Source organism: Podarcis filfolensis (assembly GCF_964270895.1).
Source record: "Podarcis filfolensis genome assembly, chromosome: 8".
Classification (NCBI taxonomy): domain Eukaryota; kingdom Metazoa; phylum Chordata; class Lepidosauria; order Squamata; family Lacertidae; genus Podarcis; species Podarcis filfolensis.
In genome coordinates this window covers 56,518,296-56,541,461 of record NC_139611.1, presented here as the reverse complement: position 1 = coordinate 56,541,461, position 23,166 = coordinate 56,518,296, and the positions used below count along the sequence as shown (strand labels likewise).

The following is a 23,166-nucleotide window of genomic DNA, read 5'->3' as shown; positions in this document are numbered from 1 at the left end:
TTCCTTGGACTGTAGTATTCCCACAGGATCAGCCCAACTGAAGGCTGCAGACTTGGATCCTCACATGTCAGGGAGTTTGATTCCACCTACAGCTGGCCAGGTTTAATGAGGGCTGGGTGAGAGGAGTGTGATCAGTGTAATGCAGGGGAGAAAGTGTTAATTTCACTTGCCACAGGCCAGGATGCTATACTGGCTGGTAATCCTTCTTCTTCACCACCTTCATTTCTTTTAAGTCTATAGCTCGCTTTCTAGCCCTCTTGGGGATTTCATGTTTTGAAATGTAAAATGATTTAGCATCACAATAGATATGGTTGCATTAGTTACAGAAGCACTGCTGCTCATACACATTCTGCAAACTTCATTTCTTGAAGAGGGAGTGGTTAGAGGGGGTGAAGTGGAGGGGATCCTAGCACACTTTAGAAGCATGCACACACAGAAAAAGCAAAATTGGGGCCACCTTTTATCAGGACCAGAAAGAAGGGACAATTGACATGTCTGGCTTAGAGGGAGGAATGGAGCCAAAAGTCCAGCCATATGTAGGATGACAGGAATTGGAAAAACTGCCACAGAGTCAACCCTCTGAAGAGGAGCTGATGAATGTTGCAAGCCCCGCCATTAGAGGCGAGATTTGTGAGGGTTGCCTTGGTCCAGGGCAGAGCGCAGTAAGTGACTTGAAACAAATTATTTAAAGCTTGAGAGAGACAGAGCAAAGCCTTTCTGGGGTTTCTGACGGCATGTCAAAGTTCTGAGGCTTGCATTTAGAATCCCCTCCTGAGTGCCCGCATGTGTGAAAGAGAGGGGGGCAGTCACTCTTCCCTGCAATTTGTTCATCAGCTGATGCTTCTAAGTATTCTGGCCCATCTCCTCTGGTCCCGGCACGCTCTTCTCTCCCCAAAGTTTTTCCGACACTCCTTGTCATGTCAAATCCCATCTTAAAACCACTCTATTTCCATAATCCTCCTTCCAGGGCCTTCAAAGGCCCTCTTAGCCTCCCCCTCCCACCCTCTGTTCCACCTCCCCCATGTGTCCTCCGTGTAGGTGAAACCAACATTAAATGCAGGAATTACGTTGTCACTCTGTGATAACTTTTCTACCATTCTGTAGCATCTTGAAGATGAAAGGCTTTATGTTGGCAAGAGGAGTTTTCACACACAGTGAGTCAGAACCCTGATTCAAATCTGCCATCCTGCTTATTTTCCCACTGAGACACCTGCCTTACCTTGGTTCACTTTAGCCTCGCAGGGGTTGGACTAAATGACCCTTTGGGTCCCTTCCAACTCTACAGTTCTATGATTCTATGTAATAAGGCAAAGGCCCTTTATCTAGTTAGCCATATCTTCCAGAGAAGTAGATCTCACCCTACTCCATGACTGGCCTGCCTACTACATAAGACTTTAGTTGGCTATACAGTAGCTACCTCCAGAGATTACCGCTTCTATGGCTAGCTTAGATGGACTTGTTGGAGCTGTCTAAGGTCCTGAATGCTCTTGCTCTCGTGAGCCTCAAGCACCCACTGAACTGTTATGTTCTTGGGCAAGATACAGTCCCCGGTGAGTCCACCACTTCTTCGTCATTATCACCAGCTGCTCTTGCTCCTCCTCCTCCTCCTCCTCCTCCTCCTCCTCCTCCTCCACCACCACTTGCTTGTTTGCTAAGCAGAGAACCGGTGAGCAAGCATGTCTGCTGTTCCTCCCTTGCCTCCTGCTCCACCATCATCTGGGCCAGAGTGAGAGATGGGAGAAGACTTTTGGAGAGCCATCTCTAATCAGAGTATGCCAGACTTCCCCAACCTACTGCCCTCCAAACTTTGGTGGATGACATCTCTCACCATCCTCGATGGCCATGCTGGCTGGGGCTGATGGGAGTTGGAATCCAACAAGCAACAAAAGCTATAAGCCATAGGAAAGGAAAAAAGAGTTGAGCCACAAATCTGGCTCTTAATTTCCTGGCAGCCAAATACAGAAACAAGCAAGGCAATGTACTTCTCCCCACATAAAGCAACACACAAACCCATTTGATGTAACACCGCCCCCCCCCCCCCCCGGAAGCTTAACTCAGGCAGAATCCAAGGTAAGAAAATAAGAAAAGCCTGCTGGTTCAGAACAATGGTCCATCTAGTTCAGTATCCTGTTCTCACATTGGCCAGCCAGATGCCCCAGTGGGAAACCCACAAGCAGGACCTGAGCACAAGAGTACCACCCCCTCTTGTGGTTTCATTGGGAGGGCACCAGATTAGGAAAGGCTGACATATGCAATCTCGGGATGGATGGGCAAGTGCTCTGGTTCATTTTTGTTGTACTTTTCCACTGCAACCTATACTGCCCCTGAGCAGCTCTGGGATTTGCATACTTTTGAGACCACTCCTTTGTTCCAGACAGATCCCTACAATAACCTATAAGTAGCCTCTAGGCAGCAAAGGCATTTTAAAACCCAGCCTCGACACCACCGAGGTTATTTTGCTCGTTGAAATCACCCCATGCTCGATTATGCTTGCAACTGCTGACTCTAAGGCATCTTTGCGGTTCAGAACATCTGTCTGCAAAGCCACGCAATAAGAAGCGACGTCGCTAAGCCGTTTGATGGAAAACGGCCATTTTTCATCCTTGGCATTAGCGTTCTTAATGTGACACCTCTTCTGTCGAGAAGCCCCCCTTGAGCTCCCACAAACAGCTCCCTGGCTGAGCAATCTTGCTCTCTAATTTAGAGTTTAAGTGTATTTACTAGGAGATCACCCCTAAAGAATACCATTTACCAAGCTGACAACCCCCAAATTGAATTTCAGCTTCCGCTACTGTACGTCAGTGACAGAAGTAGCAATCAGAATAAAGACTGCTGAGGCTGCATTTAACACACACACACACACACACACACGTCAGCAATGGCTGGGTTCAAATTTCTTTTCTCTTTGGTTCAAAAAGTTTAAAATTGCAATTGGTTTTGCCCCACCCTCTGGCCCTGGGACTCCTCATAAGGAAGCTGTGCCTGGAGGAAGAACTGTGAGGGGAGAGACTCCATCAGGCAAGGCCTCCTTCCACCTGCCTTGTCCCACTCTCTTGTCTCTGCTTCTCAATTTGTATTGTATTATTTTATGCACTTTGGCTTGCCATTGTTTTATTGATTATAGTTTAGAAATTATTTATTGTAACTGTTGAGTGGATTTCTGCTTAACTTTTATATGTTATTATTATTATTTAATACTATTCTAACAATTGTTGAATGTTACTTTTTTGATGTAGGTTGCCTATTTTAAAGTTATGTTTTATTATCACATTTTTGTATTGCATTAGATTGTTATAAGATGTACATTTTTTGTTTCTTCAGCTTGTAAACCGCCTTGTGTATTGTAAGATAGAAAGACGGTATACAAATTAAAAATGATGATGATGAAAAAATTGTTTTCCAATTTGTTGCTGCTAACATGGCATATTTTTAGGACATATGATATACATGATGTGATTGTCATTTGTTTGAAATTGCTTTTAATATTGTGTTTTAATGTTGTAACTTGCCCTGGGACCTTACGGTAAAGGGCTGGCTATTGATTGATTGATTGATTGATTGCATTTATAACCCACCTTTTTCTCCAAGAAGCTCAAGCTGGCTGTCAGGAGTCCAAGTTCCCAGCATGATAACACAGTAAGCGTAGCTAATTAAAAAAGGAGATTTATTGCAAAAACAAACAGATAGCTCTGGACGGCTCTGACAAAGCCACCATCATCATTACTCAAGATGACCCTTCTGAAGATCCCTTCCAGGTTTTGTGGAATATATTGAACTTGTGTAGCTTACATTTCTTGTTTTGCTTCCTGTCTAACAACCATCCCCTTAGCCGACTCTTAGGAGGGATTGGATCAGCTCCAATCTCTTCCCGTTTGGACAGACTACTTCCTTCTCTGTCCCTGCCTGTTGGAACTTCCTGAGAGCTTGGGCTGGGTTCCCGCCCGCTCTCAGCCATTCCTTTATCAATCGGCATTCCAACGGGCGGGGGAGTTGGTAATAGCCAATGTTTATCCTGCATGACAGTTAACTTTCTCTGTTCCTGGCTGCTTTCTTCAGTTGGCTGCAAACCTTCACTGGGAGCTGTCTCATTCATGACACTGGCTCACATGGTTCTTCTCCCCCTCCTCATTTATAATCCCCACAACAATCCTATGAGGCACGTTAGGCTGAGAGGCAGTGACTGGCCCAAGGTCACACCCAGTAAGCTTCATATGGTGGAGTGGAGATTTCAACCCTGGTCTCCCGGGTCCTAGTCTGATACCCTCACCACTGTGCCACACTGGCTCTCTATATAGAATATAAATGAATAATTCAATTTGGGTACATAATGTTGCAAATATTCTTCCTCGGTGTTCCAAGCGGTCTTCTCCTCTTGAGCTTTTGGTTTAGTTTGGATCTTAATGGGCAGCAATAAATGGTTCTCATTTATGGCCATGGATTGATCTTGCCACAATGCTTCATTAAAACTAAAAATGTTAAAATTGTCTACCTGCCCCTCAGCCACCTCATCTAATTCTGTCCTCAGACACTTAGATAGGCCACCACCAGGGGAAAAAAACCTTCAGGAAAATGTCACCACCTCCCTCCATTTGTTTGCCTTTCCCTCCACTATTGTCCCAACACAATGTCCTCTAGACCTAATGTGCCCTTGCAGGTGTGTCAGGTCAGATGTGTGGGTTTGTTGTTGTTGTTGTTGTTGTTGTTTTGCAATCTTGAATTTGGCTAGAGAAGGGGAAATTATTTGAGTAGATCTGGTTGGAGAAAGTGCCTTAACTGGTTTCTGGCTGGCTGGCTAAACTTGCTGGACTCTTCAGGCACTGAAAGGCAAATCAGGAAGAGAAATCAATCATATCAAAGGTAGAAGATGGATTGAAAAGAAGAAGAATGGGCAAGAGGCTGTATGTGATTTAGCCAGGAGATCATTAGTGGGGACAGGCACAGTCAGGAGAATGGAAAGAACAGAAGCCAGGATGAAAAGGAGCAAGACAAGAAAATTAATAGACTGGAATAAGCAATATGCAATCAAGGAGCTTCGAAAAGGAAAGTGATGGGGTGGTAATTACTCAGAGCCTTGCATCTGGGGAAGTTGCATTTTACATAAAGGGGAGAGAATTGCCTGCTTTGAAATGAGAAGGAACAAGAGGAGAGAAAAGGGAGGCGGGCAGGGGAATCCTATTGCTGTGTATACAGAAGCAAGACCCACTGGGGTCAATAGGACTTACAAGCATAACATTGCAGCTGGAGAATACAAACTAAAAGGAACAGCAGAAAGGAAGGTGGAATAAAGGGATAAAATAGGAGGGCGAATGGGTGGTTAGATTTTGAATTCATATTTTAAACACCACCCAATCTCCAAACTGTGAGAGATTCTAGCGGTTCCAGAATCGGTTTCCTTGGAATGAAGGTCAGCAGAGACTGTGGTGACTTTAGGATATGTGGTTTATTTACACATATATAAAGCCTGAACCTAAGATGGAGGGGCTCTCAGCATTAGCATCACAGCAGAATTTGCTTCTCCCTTCATCACAGCCTTAGATTCCAGCACAAATCAAGCCTGCATCTGTATCCAGTTTCTCAGTTTGTTTTCTTGCTGCTTAGCTCACGCACAACAACCCTGGCTATCACTGTTGTATCAGCCAGGTGAGGGGTAAGACCCACCCACTTCCCCTTTGGCATAGGGCAACTTCTCTGGTGATGTTAATCCTGGTGCTGAAGTGGCCAGCTAATCTAGATGATTAGGCCAGCTAATTGCCTAGATGAAGAGACTGGTTTTGGCAAGCTTGCTCTCCTACTTTTTACCCCTGAAGTCTGTGGGCACTGGTAACTACCCATTTATGGTAGTTTTTATACAGCAGATCTTGGGAACAAAGCATTTTAAAGCTAGTTATCTGACCAAACTCTCACCAGCTTCCTTAAGAAATGCATGTATTAAGCCACATTTCCAAGTGAAGCCCAGTGCAGTCTTAGATGGCCACTACAATAAGGTCCTGTATGCAGACAAACTTTGTATTTGTGGTCAGCCTCATGTGGAAGACGTCACTCATTTTCCGTTAGCCTTCCCCTTATATAGAGATCCAAGAGATCGCTTTCTGAAATCCATGTTCACACAAGCAGGTCCGCCCTGGCAGACATGGTCCAGTTTCTTTTGAGTGACAGTTAATAGCTTTGTAACACACAGAGTGCCCCACTATGCACTGACTGCAAATAAATAAACAAATAAAAAAATCAAGAAAAAACGAGTTAGAGTAAATTGCTAATCAATTGTTGTGGTGATTCAGATGTTTAATTTGAAATCAAGATGGATTTGAGTTTGTTGGTGTCACTGGTAGCCTCTCTTCAACATCATGGAATTTGGTTTATATTCTGGATGCATGATCTGTATTATTTTATTGGTACAGTGGTACCTTGGTTCTCAAACTTAATCCATTTCAGAAGTCCATTCCAAAACCAAAGCATTCCAAAACCAAGGCACACTTTCCCATAGAAAGTAATGCAAAATGGATTAATCCATTCCAGACTTTTAAAAACAACCTAAAACAGCAATTTAACATGGATTTTACTCTCTAACAAGACCATTGATCCATAAAATGAAAGCAGTAATCAATGTACTGTACTATAAAATAACTAAGACAGTATTGTAGATGATGAAAATTAAAAAAAATAATAATTCTTACTTGCTCTGATGATAGTCATTTTTGGAGGGGGGACTTTTATCCATTTCTGCAGCCACAAAATCAATCAGTCAGCTGAACTGGGTTCCACACAGTCACAAAAACAAATTAACCAAAAAAGCCTCAAAAACAAAAACGCAAAATAAATAGCAAAACCAAAAGCGCCAAATACAGTGGTACCTTGGTTCTTGAACTTAATCTGTTCTGGAAGTCCATTTGACTTCCGAAATGCTTGAAAACCAAGGAGTGTCTTCTGATTGGTGCAGGCACCCCGGAAACAATAGCCAACAGCTGCATCAGACGTTCGGCTTCCGAAAATGTTTGAAAGCCGCAACACTTACTTCTGGGTTTTTAGTGTTTGGGAACCAAGGCGTCTGAGAACCAAGGTACCACTGCACTGTAGTTGTGGTTTTGTCATGGCTTTGGCTAGAACAATAAATATATATTGAAACTTAGTTTTTGATGAGGCTGTGGGAGTCAGAAGTAATTTCCCCATTAACTGCCCTTTATTTAGTCAGACTTTGTCCTCCCCAGGGCCAAAAATATTGCTTTTTCTCTATAGTAGAATGGGTAGGAAGGAGGGGAAAAAACAATATAAGTGAGTAATTTTGTACCTCTTCCCTGCAGGGGACAAAAACAGACTAAGTGAGGGGCAATTCTGCACTAATCCTACAGCCCAAATTACCAAGAGTGAAAGTGCCTGAAACTTTATGCAGTAAGCTTTATGGTTAAAAGGAAGCATTTCCTCTTGAAAGCCCTAATGGTACACCGTGAACAAGTTGTTGCTACAACTGAGTTTCATTGCAGGTAAGATAATCATGATAACACCACAAAATTGTAGAAGGATGGCATTGAAAACACTGGAGTGCTGCACCTTAACAATGCCATGTGGACTGACTTCCTGTTAAAAGGTGCAAGGACAAAGGAAGTTGTCTTTTGCCAAGTCAGTCTTAAATAATGTCTACAGACTGACTGGCAACAGCCCTCCAGGAGATGAACTTGGGAGTTTTGACATGCAAAGCCAGTGCTCCATACCTTGAGAAGAGGGGCTGTACGGAAGCAACCCCAGTTTAAGCCAACAGTTGTGGCTCATGTCTTTATTCTGGGTGAAGGCAACCAAAATGTCAGAAGCAAAAAGAAAGAGAGAGACGAGAAGCCAGGTGTACCACCTTGCCCCCATGACAGTAGGTGCCCAGGGCATGCAGACATCACAGCAGTGTGTGTGCGTGCGTGTCATGTGGCACGCACCGTGACATGCTGATGTCACTCGCACATGCCACAGGGACCCAAGCCAATGGATTCAAATTACAACAAAGGGATTTTGACTATACATTAGGAAGAATTTTCTGGTGATGAGGGTTGTTTGGTAGTGGAATGGATTACATCAGAAGGTGGTGGGCTTTCCTTCATTGGAGGTTTTTAAACAGAGGTTAAAAACACCTGTCAGGAGTGGAATCCACACACATATAAAAAAAAGCTGTGAAAATGCTTTTTTAAAAAATGTTTTGAAAAAAATACATTGAATTTGGCATACCTCACTCTCGCCATCTAGTGTCACATTTGTATATTGCACTTAACAACACATTTAAAACCTTTTATTTGCAGCTGTGTAGCTGAGTTTGGGGTTTCCTTAGCTGTGTTTCCTGCATTGCAGGGGTTTGGACTAGATTACCCTTGGTTATCCCTTCCAGCTCTACCATTCTATGAATTATACACCCACACTCCTAACTCTTCATCCCCCCCCCCGAGGAGTATTTCCTCTGACCAGAGGGGAAGGAATGTAGCCCAGTGGTAGCCCAGTGGTGGAGCATCTGCCTTGGATGCAGAAGGTCCCACATTAAATCCTTGGCATCTCCAGAGAGGACTAGAAGACACCCTTGCCTGAAATGATGGAGAGCCACTGTCAGTGTAGACAATACTGAGCTAGATGGACCAATGTATAAAGCAGCTTCCTATGCTGCTTTGCCGAGTGCCCCTGAACACTGCCCCCTCCCCAGTCTCCAATGCATCATGTGCTGCCTTGCATGGACCAGCTTCTCATCTCCTCCCCACCTGACAGTTGACCCTTCTGGAGAGCTGCCTGCCCTTGCCATGTTCTTCCTTGCGACTTCTGCTGTCTCTGGCTGCCCTTTACCTGCTCCAACCTAACTGTGATGAATTTCAAGCCCAGCCTTTCAGACTGTTTCTTAAACAGCACCAGATGGTTTCGCAGCCACCTAGGCGTACTCCAGAAGGCAGCCAGATCAGTTTGGAAGCCTGACATAAGAAGCATGACCGACTAGGTGAGGGAAAGGAGCAGAATCAGGACCTCGGAGAAGCAGGAGGCATTTGACACAGATCAAGACGTTTGGTGGGGCTGATATCCCTGGTGGGGATTTACTGGAGTCTGGGGCAAAGATGCCTGCCTGAAACACACAGCTACCCCATGTTCTGTTTCTTGCAAACTAACCCTTCAGGGTTAAATATGTCCATGCAAAACAGCGTTCCAATAGCTAAGAAATTGCAGCATTGGATTTTCTGTTTGTTTATTCATTAGGTGCATCTCTTTCTTACCTGTTCTACACGTGTGGGTCTCAGAGCAGGGTATAATAGTTCTATTATCATTTCAGGATGCTCTTAGAGGAAGCAATTAATAACTGAAATTAATAAATAAAACAGTAAAATAACAATTATAATTTCAATTAGACAATAAACGAGATAGATGACGATGGGTTGTAGTCAATGCTAGTCTTAATTGAGAGTAGACTTGCTGAAATTAATGAACCTAAGTTAGCCATGTTTGTTAGCCTTAATGGGTCTACTCTGAGTAAGACCAGTGATGGATGCCAACAAATTACATCATAAAACAAAACAACTATACCATCATACATTAAGTGAAGATGTCTGTAAAAGTTCACCTCCTTCTTGGCTCCATACTTATTGGGCCATCTGCAATTCACCTAAATAAATACTATCATTGAACCTGGTCTGAATAGAGACATTGGATTCTTATCTCATTATACATAATAAAGCCATCTCACCCCTTGCTTTTTCCTGTAAGACCAATTGCAGTCGTTAACAGTTGTCAACAGGTTTACCACACCTATCAGCCAATCACCCATTCCCACCACCCTTCTGAGTAATACCCCTCCCCACCCTCTCACTATATATAAGGGTCTGGTTGTGACTTCTTTTTCAGTGTATCTGAAGAAGTGTGCATACACACAAAAGCTCATACCAATAACAAACTTAGTTGGTCTCTAAGGTGCTACTGGAAGGAATTTTTTTTATTTTGTTTCGACTATGGCAGACCAACACGGCTACCTATCTGTAACTATCCTTGAACTATTAGGGCTATAAGTTGTCTCCCTCCCCTTTTTTTATATTGTGGTTTTTTTTCTTCACCATTCCCATGTTTTTTAAAAAGTGTAATTTTTAAATATCAGATTATGTTTACTGTCTTTAAGCCACTTTGTTGGAAGGTAAAGTTTATATTGGCATCAATCTGATATACATCCTGTGGTCTTACTGATGAGTGCATATATAATACTGTTAATTGCCTTTTGGCAAATTCTGCTAAGCTTCATGAATGGAAATTAATAACAATCTATTCTCCTCTCTGCAGCTCAGCACTTTGCAACAACCAACGCTACAACATGGCTTAATTATATATTTTTAAATGTAATCTTTGCCATAAATTGATTTCTTGTTTTCTTGTGTAGGACCAAAGGCTTTAAACAACTCCTCCCCTGCATGAGATTCTGGGTCACATTTGAGATTCAAAGAGGTCTTGAGATTCAAAGAGGTCCTTAAAGAAATCAATGGCTGCTAGTTCCATGCCAAAAATATCTCCTTCACATTATTATTTTTATTTATTTTACCATCCTCTATCCATTAGTGAGAAAAGAAAAGTCACTGGAAAAATTCAGTCAAATTATTGGAGTCTCTTTGTGGTGCAGCTGTTGTTGCTGGGCTCACTTTACTTTTGAAGTGGCCAAGGGGTGTTCCTGAAATTCTGCAAATCATCTCTTATGTCCCAATGTTTCCTAAAAACCCCACAATATTCATGGGAAACTGGAGAGGCTGCCTACCATACACATGGCAACTGTCTATTGTTAGTGGTTTTTAAAGTTCTGATGATGTTGGTGACGGTGGTGATGATTGTTTTACATAGGGGTAAAAGGAACAAATTCAGCCAACAGGCTGGTTTTGGGTGCTCACTATTAAGCCTTCCTGACTTTTTTTTTTTTAAAAAATTATACCACCCGTCATCTATAGACCTCTGGGCAGTTCAAAGCATAAAAAGCATCAATCAGTGGCAGATGTAATGAGATTTATTTATTTGGTTAATAAAAGTAATATACTGCTTTGTTGCAGGAAAAAAAAACCACACACCTCAGAGCAGTTTACAAGATAAAACAATAACATTATCGCAAAAAAAAATTACAGCTGTAATTTAAACATGCAGGAGATTTAAACTGCAATAAAACAGACTAAAACAAATGAAAACTACTACAAACTTTCTAAACATTGGAGTAGGCTTATCTAAACAAGAATTGTGGCATGTAATCCACTGGGAGAAGTAAAATACAACATTTCTTGTTTTGCTAGAGTGGACATGCAAGGGAATGTTTGGTCCAGCCAGTCGAAACTTCCTGTTCCTCCTGGCCTGGAGCATCCTTCCTTGCATGTGACTAATGGGTGGGCGTGACCTTTCCTGACCTGGTAAAAGGCAAAGGCATGCTGCCACACTCTCTCTTTTCCATCTTCCTTTTGTCCTGTGAACTTCCTGGACTGAACTGCTGGCTGCCAGCTGAGCAGTCCCCCAGGTCATCTCCCTTATGGGATAAACCTGTCTGTACATTTTTGTAACTTTAAGCCTGTGCTCTGCCTGGTCGTGAGTAAACTTTCTTTTTATTGCTTATGAATAAGACTGTGGTGTCTTTATTCTTCTAGGAGGGATTCAAGGGGTCTTACCAGGAAAATGTTAGAACACATTTCCATCTGGACAAGCCAGACTGAATTACGTACTGTCTTAAGAAACTCACACAATTTTGCAACTAGTTTACTGCTGTGTAAAGGGGAATGCACTCTGCTAAGTAAAGGAACTTGCTAGCGAAAGTTAGGAAGGATATTAAGAAACAATATATCCTTTCCTGCCACCCTGAACATTACCACAAGAATGCCTTCAGGAGGCACAAAAACAACAACAGCAAAAAAACAAAAACAAAAAACCACCAGTGGAGGTGCCTGCCTCGTATCATTATGCAGGGAGTTCCAAATTGTTTGTGCTGACACATTAAATGATTGAGTCCTCTGCTAGGGCTTGTTCAGCTCAGGAAGACCAGGCAGCTGGGGAGAGTGCAAGAGACTGAAGAAAAGTTTAATAGGAAGAAAGCAGCACACTTTAAAGGCCTCCAGCCCCCTTACGAGATAAGCTCAACCCCACAGCTACTGAAATTATGAAGTGCCCTATGGATTTCAACAAAGCAATCGTTTCTACTAATCGTAAACAAATTCCTTTATTTTATTTTTTTATATATAATTTTTATTAAATTTTCTGTTTTACAATTCAGAATACTCATTTAAACATCCTTAAAATATCAATGACTTCCCTTCTTCACTTTCCATGGTTCATTTTCCATATCATAAATCCTTGCATATTTTACATAAGCTAAACCATTCAGTGTTCCATTATTACATCCATCAAAACTTATTTACACTGTTAAATTTATCTTAATGCTGACAACATTTTCAAGTGTACACAATTCCCCCCATATATTCAATAAACATTTCCCAGTCTTCTCTAAACATATATTCTTCTTATTCCTTTAAAATGGCACTCCAAAACAATCCACCGACTATTATTTCATTGATAATACCAGTTTTTCAAAGCTCTTGTGCTCAAATCCTGCTTGCTGGTTTCCCACAGGAACCTGGTTGGGCACTGAGAGAACAGGATGCTGAACTCCTTGGCCCCCTGGCTTGACCCACCAGCAGGCTCTTCTGCTGTTCTTATGGCTGTCACATGATGAAAGACGTCTTAGTCAATCACATCAGTTTTAGTACATCAATCAATTAATCAAGCAATGAAACCTCTAGGGTAATTTTTCATTTCTGGATGACACATAAATGTTGCGTATCCTGCTCTTGAACGTGCAATTGGTTGTATTACAACTAAATACAATATTCGCCATGTGCAATCTGATTTAGTTAATCCGGATGTTTTTAAAAGTAAAACTGTGATTGATCAAGGAAACGCTGCAGATCTACTGGGGTGGCTTAGGCACACTAGTGGTGCTGGGTATTGAGCGTTAGTCACCAAGAAGGTGCCAAGGAGAACATCATTGGCATTAGTGTCCCTGCTCATCACAAAGGCATCCTGGTGGTGGGCTACCTGGGCAGCTGGATTGAGCACAATTGATACCTCTCCATGGCTAAACTGTGCTGAAATAGAAGTTGAAATTGGTTTTTAGCTTCAGGTAGCTTCCTTGGTTATGTGTATGTTCTCTGGGTTCCACTCATGGAGGATAAAGCCCAGGACTGCCAAAAAACAGGGAAAGTATTCAACTTATACCCAAATCATTACTTTTCTCAATGAAGTTCCAACAAAAGATGATGTTGGGAATTACGAAGGGTTGCAGAACAAATCCAGATCCTTAGTTATATGGGTATGCAAACAAATCTCCACTGAACTATAGAGATAGGCTGTCAAAAGTGGTACTGGTTTTTTTGTTTTAAATTCAACCTGGGACTTTCTTGATGGTTTGTGTCTTTATTAGCATTTAAAGGAAAAGAAAATTAAAGGGTTGTAGAGGTTTGAAAGCATCTCTTTATTTGAAAATGGCAGAGGAGTTGGGTTTGGGCCAAGTAATTAGGCACCAAACTTGAAATGAAATGTCTCTCTTGAAATGAGAATTTAAATGAATTAGCTGTATCTATCGCTGGGCTTTGAAAGAGCTGCTTAATTTGAGGGAGGGGGAGACGAGCTAGGTATAATCCCAGTTTGGCATTGTACAACTTAATTATAGGCAGGCTTGACAACAAACAAAAACGCCGAGCCATGCATGTGGGTTCTGGCCTGCTCGACTTGGGGGCTCCGTTAATTATTTTACAAGTATTGGAATTGCTTCCTAATTAATTTTCTGTGTTCGACCCGATTGTAGGTCTGAGGAAATGAGGTTAGTTGGCTTGATCCTTTTCATCGAATTATGCAATTTCAAGTTTAAACTGCTCAGCCATTAAGGTTACGTTAGGATTTATCGCTGTTGACAAGTTCCTGCCGCCTCGGCTGGATATGAACAAGCTCTGAGCCAGATGGAAAACTTTTGGCCTTCTCAGCCATAAGGGGGAGCAAAAGCATTTGCACAGAAGAAATGGTGCCAATGACTTTAGAAAGGAGAGTAAACTTTTTTTATTTTTTATTTGAATATTTAGCCCTTTTCTTCAAAGGCAATAAATACAATTAGAAACAGAAGCACGCAAACATTTTTTTAAAGCTCTCTTTGGCCAAGTTTGAACACCATACCAAACCATAGCTAAAAACAAGACTATGGTTTCATTTGAACAAGTAGCATGCTTAAAGGTTTCTTTAATGCAACTCGCTGACACTTGCTGCCCTGCTCAGAAACAAGAGCAATGTAGTTGCAAATAAAGCTAATGCAATTCTATGCTGCATTAATGGAAGTATAGTGTTCAGAAAGGGAAGTAAAAGTATCACTCTATTCTGCCTTGATCAGACCCCAACTGGAGTCCAGTATCCAGTTCTGGGCACTACAGTTTAAGGATATAGACAAGCTAGAAGGTGTGCAGAGTAGGGCGACCAAGATGATCAAGGGCCTGGAAACCAAGCCATATGAGGAATGGTTGAGAGAGGTGGGTATGTTTAGCACAGAGAAGAGAAGATGTGATGTGATAACTAAGGTTACCAGACGTCCCCATTTCCTGGGGACAGTCCCCGGATTTACAAATCAGTCACTTGACAAAATCCATCTATTTAGTAGGAAGTTGAAAAGTGTCCCCGGATTCATTGAAAAAATCTGGTAACCTTAGTGATAACCGTCTTCAGTATCTAAAGGGCTGTCACGTGGAAAATGGAGTAAGCTTGTTTTCTGCTGCTCCAGAGGGGAGGACCTGATCTAATGGATTCAATGACAAGAAATGAGATTCCAGCTAAACACTGGGAAGAACTTCCTGATGGTAAGAGCTGTTCAACTGTAGAACAAATTGCCTCAGAACATGGTGGACTCTCCTCCACTGGAGGTCTTTAAACAGAGGTTGCATGGCCATCTGTCAGGGCTTCTTTAGTTGTGATTTCTGCATTGCAAGAAGTTGCACTAGATGACCCTTGGGGATCTCTTCCAACTCAGCAGTTCTGTGTGTCTATGAAAGCAGGGTATAACAACAACAGCAGCAGCAGCAGCAGCAGCAGCAGCAGCAGCAACAACAACAACAACAACAACAACAACAACAACAACAACAACAACAACAATGCTGCGCCTGGTGTGTCCTGACATCCAAATTTGGGGTCCTGGATGTTTTTCTTCCAAGCAAGCCATGAATGTAAAAGGAGAGAGGAGGCCTTGAAGGAGTGTGAATATCAGCTGATGGGAAAGGGCTGCCCAAATCTCTGAGCAAATGGCTCCTTTGAACAAAGGATATGCAACATGCATAATTATGATATTTATCAGGATTGGCCATGGGCTCAACTGGATGTCCTTGGACAAGCCTTTCTCTCGGCCTCATTTTGCCACTTGTAAAATGGGAGGACAACAATTCATTAGCTGCAAGTTTAGTATTTCCCAAACTTAAAATGACTATGTACACCATGGTTCCCTCATCTCAACATCAAGCTATCTGAAGAAGCGGAAATGAACAAGATACATTTTGGTCTAGCAAAACAAAGCTCCCATAAAAACGCCCTGGCAAAAGTGTTCAAATGTGTAAAATATTATTAGAAAGGGTATGCAGATTGGCTTTTCTGCATGAGGAAAAGGACAAGAGGGAACTGGCCTGTACTTCAAAAAGGTAAATTTAAATGTCAGTAGGAAGCCATATGCTTAATTGGGTTGGAGAACTGATTCCCACAAGGGATGTGCAGGCGTCCCCAGCCTGGATGTAAATCTATTTTTTAGTATAATTAATCCTGGCTTCTGTGTCAGGAGATGTAAATGGCATTTAAGATCTCTTTTAGAACTTTTCATCTATGTTACTAAATTGATGCCAAGCTTGGGAGGGGTGTGGGGGAGCATGTATGCCTCCAATTTTAATGTGTGGATTATCCCAACTGCTTGTTTCCCCAAATTATTTTTATTAAATATTTTCTTGGTTTACAAAAGTACATGTGTTGTCTCTTATTTTCAGGTTGTACAGGCTTTCTTACAAATCAGTTACATTTGTTGTGAGACATTAGTGTTGAGTACAGTATAAGGTTGGGGAAGAAGAGGGGTGGGGTAGTGAGGTTTATATTCTCTTGTATAGTGTACGTGTGGGGTTTTATGTACCTGTCAGCTGGGTAGGTTCTCTTTCTATTCATTTATTACATTTTCTTGGTAGTGAGAGGTATTGGGGGGCAGGGTGTTGGTTGTCTGTGGCTGGCATCATTGGGGTTTGTTTGCATTTGTGAGGGAGGGACGGCTTGTTGGGTTAGGTAAGCCAGATTGATTTGTATGCTGTTGGTAGATTCTTATTGTCTTCTTGGACTGAGTATGTGATAAAGGGGAGCCATACTGGGGTGAAGGCGTTCTCTTCTATTTGTTCCTGGGTAAGTTTCAGTTTATTGGTTAGCTTTTCTAGTAAGGCCGTTTCCCATACAATTTGATACCATTAGTCCATGTTTACTCCTGACAGGTCTCTCCAGTGTCTGGCTATGAGGCTTCTGGCTGCTGAGAGTAGGTGGGTTATAAGCTCTGTATAATGTGAATGGTCATTATGATCTTGAAAGATGTTCAGTAGGGCCAGTTTTGGGGTGAGTTCTACTATCTGATTAGTTATTTTGCATATCTCTTGTAGGACTGCTGTCCAGAAGGGTTGGATTTTAGGGCATTCCCACCACATGTGGAGGTATGTGCCTGTGGAGGTGCAGCATCTCCAACATCTTGGTGAGGTTCCTGGGCGTATCAGTGCCAATTTCTGTGGTGTTAAGTACCACCTGTAGGTGAGTTTCGGAGTGAGTTCCCTTCTTTGGACTGATATGGACTTAATGTGAGGTTTAGACCACCTTCTATTCCATTGGGTGGGGTTAATTTCATAGTCTATGTCATGCTCCCATTGTTCTTTGATTGTGTCAAGGGTTTTTTTGGGATTTTGGAGCAGTATTTTGTATATTGTGGATACCATCTGTTTGCCATGTCCCTCTGCTGTCAGGAGAAGGTTTTCAAAGGGCCTAGCGGCTGCTGATTTTACTGCTGGATTGTTTAAGAAGGCATGTAGTTGATGGTGTGTTAGCGAAGGTATTTGGGTGTCCCCTAGTTTGCCATGTATTTCTTGTGTTGGTATGGGTTTGTTGTTGTTGTTGTAGAAGTCTTTTAGAGAGAGTAGGCCTTTGGCTTGCCAGGTTTCTATCTGGAGATTTTGTGCTGTGTTTTGGAATAGTGAGTGACAGGCCAGGGGGCTTAGTGGGGATGGGGATAGTTTGCCTACTTTTCCCTTTCATGCTTTAAGCATGGACTGTGTGAACCTGTTCAGTGTTGTGGGAATTTTCTTTTGTTTGTTTTGGTGAAATGGGTATGCTGTTGTGGGGATGTTTTCAATGGTGTCTCTCTCCAAGTAGACCCATTGTTTCATCTTGTCTTCTAGAATATACAGGACTATGTGGCATACCTGGTTGGTGATGTGGTATGATTCTATGTTGGGGATTCCCCATCCTCCTTCTGAGGAGGGGAGGTGCAGGTATTTGGGGCTTATTCTTGGCTTTTTGTGTGAGAAAATAAACGAGTGTAGTTTTTTCTGCCACTTCTGGAATTGGGTCAGGGGAATCTATATTGGAAGGGTTTGGAATAAATAGGTTAGTCTGGTAAAGTCCTAATGTCAGCCTACCATTTACAGAGGGTTGTTGCATTTGCATTTCTCCAGTCGTTGCTACAGATATACGTGCCTCGACCAAATCCACCCTCCCACAATTCTCACAGCTGTAAGTTCCATCTGGAGCACCTCCAGAGCTTTGGTATCCCTGGAGAAATCTGACAGCAGGGCCAGAAGATGAGGAAGCTTATCTACGTCAGACTCCATCATTTTCACTTGCCCATGTTGTCCTTTCTGCAGCCCTGTGTCCCAGGATGGCTTATCAGCCTGAAGTGGAAGAGGCACAATAAGAAGGTAGCAGCAGAAGTTGTCCAAGAAGTGTGGCTAAGCAGCTCTAATGGCCTGGAAAGAGGGTCAGGAAAGTGGTTCAAAGAAAGCCCCTTGCTACCAGTTAGCCCAGGAGTGGTGGGAACCCTAAGCAAGATAATGAAGAGTAGGCTTTGTATCTGTATCTGAGATGCCATTCAGCCTCTATGAAAGCAGCAGCAAAGGTTAGTGTAAAATCCAGTACCTTTCCCAACTGCTGAGGTGCTCAGAAGGAGAATTTCTGTGATGCGATGCTAAGCCAGAAAGCAAAAGTCGCATCTTGTTAGCCTTGTAATTTTGCATGCAATATTTACTTAACAATCAAAAGTGTTATTGTCACATTTTGAAAAACACATCATTAACTCCCTTATTTGTGCCATTACTACAGCCCATCATGCATACAAGCCCACCAGAACTCAGCTTGCAGACCAAACTGGTTTCCCGGAGCAAGACTCAATGCTCTCAGCCCTGATTATAAACCAGAGCTGGCAAAACAGAGAGTGATTTAATGAAGTTTTGATACAGCTCATCAAATACTGAAATGGGAAGTTGCAATATTAATTTAGAAACTCATTATCATTTCAATTCCACTCATTCTAAACTGCATTAATAACGGGGCAGATCGTGGCATTTCTGAAGGATGATGTATCATTCAAAGGGCAAAAATATCATTCAAAATTACATTTCATTTGACACCCAAACATCAAGCATATTCTTCTTATAACCATGTAATCATTATTTTTCTTTTGCCATGTGCTTCTTCCCACCTAAGAGTGGGGGAGAGCATGGAGATCTCTTTCAGGAGGCTGTGACGATCTTTCGGATGAGGCCACACAGAAAACGCTTCTGTGGTTGGAGAGAAAGAAGTGGAGAGGAAGTGACCAGCTGTGGCTTGCCATGGTTCTCCAGCCTTTCAGGAAGCAGGAAGAGCTTTTTTAAAATAGAATAATAGAATTGTAGAATTGAAAAGGACCCCAAAAGTGACCTAGTTCAAGCTCTCTGTTCTCGTTCTGCTTCCTGGAGATACACTGGACTAGACCCAGAACCTTCCCTGTGCAAAGCATTTGCTCTGCCACTTGGTGGGAGACTTAGAGCTCTTATGAAACAATTTCTAAACTAGAATCATGGTTAGCTTGGTAGGCAGGTTTAGAATTATTGGAGCAGGAGGCGTTGTGCAAAAGAGGCCAGAGAAACCAACCAACTGATGAAAATGAACAAGAAACAAATTGTTATTACAGAGACCACAGTGGTTAAAAACAGCAATGGAATGAACTCTGCTACTTTGATCAGTAATGAGGCAAATTATGAATTGCAATCTGGATGTAGTGGGCACCCTCTCCAGTGTCGAACAACTGTAAGACTTGCTGCCATCATCAGGTAAGTTATGAAGTCCTTCAAAGAATCATAGAATTGTAGCATTGGGTAGGATCCCCAAAAGGTAATTGAGTTTAACCCCCTGAAATGCAGGAATCACAGCTAAAGAACCCCTGACAGGTGGCTATCCAACCTCTGCTTAAAATTCTCCAGTGAAGAGATCTCCAGGTCCATCACCTTCTGAGGTAGTCAATTCTATAGCTGAGCAGCTCTAACCACCAGTAAGTTTTTCCAAATGTTTAGTCAGAATTTCTTTTCATGTCAGTTGAATCCATTGGTTCAGGTTGTATCCTCTGGAGCAGCAGAGAAATAAGCTTGCTCCTTCTTTCATGTGACAGTCCTTTAGATATTTGAAGATTGGTGAGGTCCTGGCAGGGCTGGCCCACCCATGAGGCAAGGTTAGGTGACTGCCTCAGGTGGCAGAATCCACAGGGGCAGCAGATCCCAATGTAGATCTTTATCCTGCCCCCTTGTTTCTGATGTAGATCTTCACTTACCCCTTCTTCCCTGGTGAGGAGGGGGACACCATTCTGTGGTTTGCCTCAGGAGCCAAAATATCTTGGACATTTATAGAGTAGATGGAAAAAGACCAATCTCATGGTTTATATCAATTGTCTGAGCCATGGTCAGTTCATATATTAGCCCTAAAGGGGTGTACTCATGGGCAGGACCACCACATATGAACAAAAGACCCCAAGTTGCCACAATTTGTCCACCATCGTGACAAGACACTTTTAATAACTTTACTAAGCAGAGAGGGCTATAAATACCATCTAAGTCTTATTTTGAGTGCATTTCATCTTTCACCAAGGATGATCAGAAAGGATGCTTATCCCAAATCTGACTTCAACAGATATAACCAGTGAGCTCACCCAGGTCTCTCTCCTAAAGGTGCTTTAATGTTATCAAGGTCTCTGAGGATTTGCTCGCCTATGTATCCTGCTGGATGTAACTCTTCATTCAGGGAGACCCTTCTAATGTTGCTTGAAGGCAACACCCAGGAAGCAGAAAGGTTTCAAAATACCGTCACAAGCAGCAGGATTAAACCCTGGGCTGATGTTGTGCATCCCAACATTTCTTCTGTGTCTTACACTTTGTCTTTTTATTCAGATGCCAAGGGGCACTTCGCAGTCAACATTCTGACCATGTTTTAAGTGTATTTGTCAATCAAGTAATTCCCAGGCAAGTCTACTCAGAGTCCAAAGCAGGTGGTGTTTGCTTCTAGCTGTTAGTTTAAAGCAGAGTTCCGTGCACAGCAGAAGGATGAGGAGTACGTGCTGCATACTCTATATTGCTTTATTTAAAGTTCAAAGCGATTATATTACAGAAAGACATCTTGCCTCTGCCGGAGCAGAGAAATGCATCCTCTCTCCTCGACAGCTCGGAGAGAATCACCAAAGTGAAACTGCAAAGAACAGTGAAAAACAGGAAACCAGTGTACGTCACATCCAGTCTCCCTTTCCCGTGAGAAACTCCAACAGTACAGACTGTGGAATGTAAACACCTGTCTCGTGACAAACCCTTTCGCTGCACAGTGAAGGAAAGCAGAAACCAACATCCTCCCCCTTTCTGTGAACATCACTGGGCAGCGTGTTCGTACAATATCAGTACAAACCCAACTTTTGCACATAGGTACAGTGTTGATCCCTGGATACAATCTTGGACAATACATCAGCAGGAATTTCATTACCTGGCATATAGGACACCGTTACGAGTCCCTTCTGAATACATTCCCTAGCATGCTGCAACTTTAATTGCAAGTGCTTTGTGCTTTGCTTACAACCTTCAGACTTCAGCAAAGCTAAACATGCTTTGTTGTCCTGGTAAACCCGGATTGGACATTTGACAGGAATTTTCATATCTTTGCACAATTGTATTAACCATTCACAATCCTTAAGTGAATAAGACAGTGCATTCAGTTCGGCTTCACAAGAACTTAAGCTAACTGTTGTTTGCTTCTTGCATGACCAATCAAACAGACCCTGATTGTACATGTAGCAAACTCCAGACGTACTTTTCTTGTCTGTAGTGTCACTTCCAAAACTTGCATCTGCAAATATCTCAAGACCACCAGACTTTCGATTGTTAAATCTCAGTCTGTAATGCATAGTGCCTTTCAAATACCGCGCTATGCGTTTCAGAGCTTTCCAATCCTTGATACTAGGATTGTTGACTTGTCTGCTTAGCAAATTACAGCTAACAGCAATGTCTGGTCTTGAACATCTGGCAATGAAGTTTAGCTTGCCTAGCACACTTCTGTACAATGTAGTGTCAGAAAATGCTTCTTCAGTGTCATCTATCTGATAACCTGTTGTCATCGGTGTGTCTACAGGGTTAGCATCCATCAGATTTAGTTTGCTTAACACATCAGCAATTTTCCGTGACTGGTGTACTAGAATGTTACCATCTTGATCTCTCTCTATTTCCAGAGATAGGTAGTTGTTTACCTCACCAAGATCTTTCATGTCAAAGTGCTCTTTCAGTTGAGCTAGGGCGTTATTGTACATTGCGACATCTTTCCAAAAGAATAATAAATCATCAACATAAAACAAACAGTACAGTTTCTTTTGCCCCTCCTCTTTGACAAATACACATGGATCAGCTTTCCCTTGCTGAAAACCTAGAGAAAACAATACTTCAGTGAGTTTTGTGTGCCAACACCGTGCACTTTGTTTGAGACCATAAAGGGATTTCTTCAGAGCACAAACAAATCCCTGTTTTACCTGTACGCCATCAGGTGGAAGCATATAAAGTGATTCATCTAGAGATCCATACAGAAAAGCTGTATTAATATCATGGTGACTAATGTGTAGATTTTCCTCTGCAGCTAGCTTGAGCATAAGCCTTATGCTTTCATACCTCACTGTGGGTGAGTAGGTCTCGTGATAGTCTTCACCTGGTACCTGTGCAAAACCTCTGGCTACCAATCTGGCTTTGTGTCTGACTATCTTGCCATTTTGATCTGTCTTCGCTTTGAAGACCCATTTGCTTCCAAGCAGTTTCATTCCTGGAACTACTGGAACTAGCTCCCATGTTTTGTTCCTTTCTAAGGAATCAAGTTCAGCCTTCATGGCATTTAACCATGGCTCAGCTTCCTTTGAATCCAAACCCTGGATTTCTTGGAAACTAGAAGGTTCAAATACCTTCTTGGAGCTTTTAACAGCTGTTACTGCTATCGTAGCAAATTCATCAGCAAATCTCTTTGGAGGTCTGCCTTTTGTGGCTCTCTGTGACCTACGAATTAGCCTTAAGTCTTCAACACTCTCCTCTTCCTTCTTAGGAGAAAAACGACCTATTGTGAACAATGGTTCCTCCAATTCTTGATCAGAGCTTTCAGAGGGTCGCATAGAGGCTTTCGCACTCTTGAAATCCTCTGAATCACCCGATTCAGTTTCAGATTCAGACTCAGAACCTTCATCAGTGGGTGTGGGTTGTTGTGGCTGCTTTTGACTTTCCTCAGTCTCATCACCGTCATCAGGATAACATTGGAAAATTCCCACATTCTCCCCCCACTTTGCATTGTACTCAACACTTCTCGTGAGCTTAATTGCCTTAGAGTCAGTCATCATTATTCTGTAAGACCCTTTCTGATAACCTAGAAAGATACCATGCAATCCACGCTTGTCTAACTTGGAATTTTGTGGTGAATGAACCCACATGTCAGAACCAAAAATTTTCATGTGTTTAATGTATGGCTTCTTGCCAAACATCTTCTCATAGGGGGTACAACCAATCGCTGAAGATAACCTGCGATTGTAACTGTAAACAAAACACGAGAGAGATTCGGCCCAATAACTCTCTGGAAGATTGGCAT

The 23,166-nt window shown here is 42.4% G+C and overlaps 2 long non-coding RNA genes across 4 annotated transcripts in view; one reads left to right on the top strand and one right to left on the bottom strand.

Annotated features, from left to right (window-relative positions):
* The window catches only part of LOC310767883, a 936,392-nt gene extending 914,487 nt beyond the window's left edge, over positions 1–21,905 (top strand). Inside the window, exon 3 of the long non-coding RNA XR_014551090.1 lies at positions 20,578–21,905. This is a non-coding gene — a long non-coding RNA (uncharacterized lncRNA). The remainder of the gene's footprint in view (positions 1–20,577) is intronic.
* LOC310767889 overlaps positions 1–23,166 on the bottom strand; it is a 63,609-nt gene that overhangs the window by 30,296 nt on the left and 10,147 nt on the right. For 2 of the 3 annotated variants that reach the window (XR_014551096.1, XR_014551098.1), the window contains exon 3: positions 9,225–9,307. The exons of the other annotated variant lie outside the window; for it this stretch is intronic. This is a non-coding gene — a long non-coding RNA (uncharacterized lncRNA). The remainder of the gene's footprint in view (positions 1–9,224; positions 9,308–23,166) is intronic. 3 annotated transcript variants of the gene reach the window in all.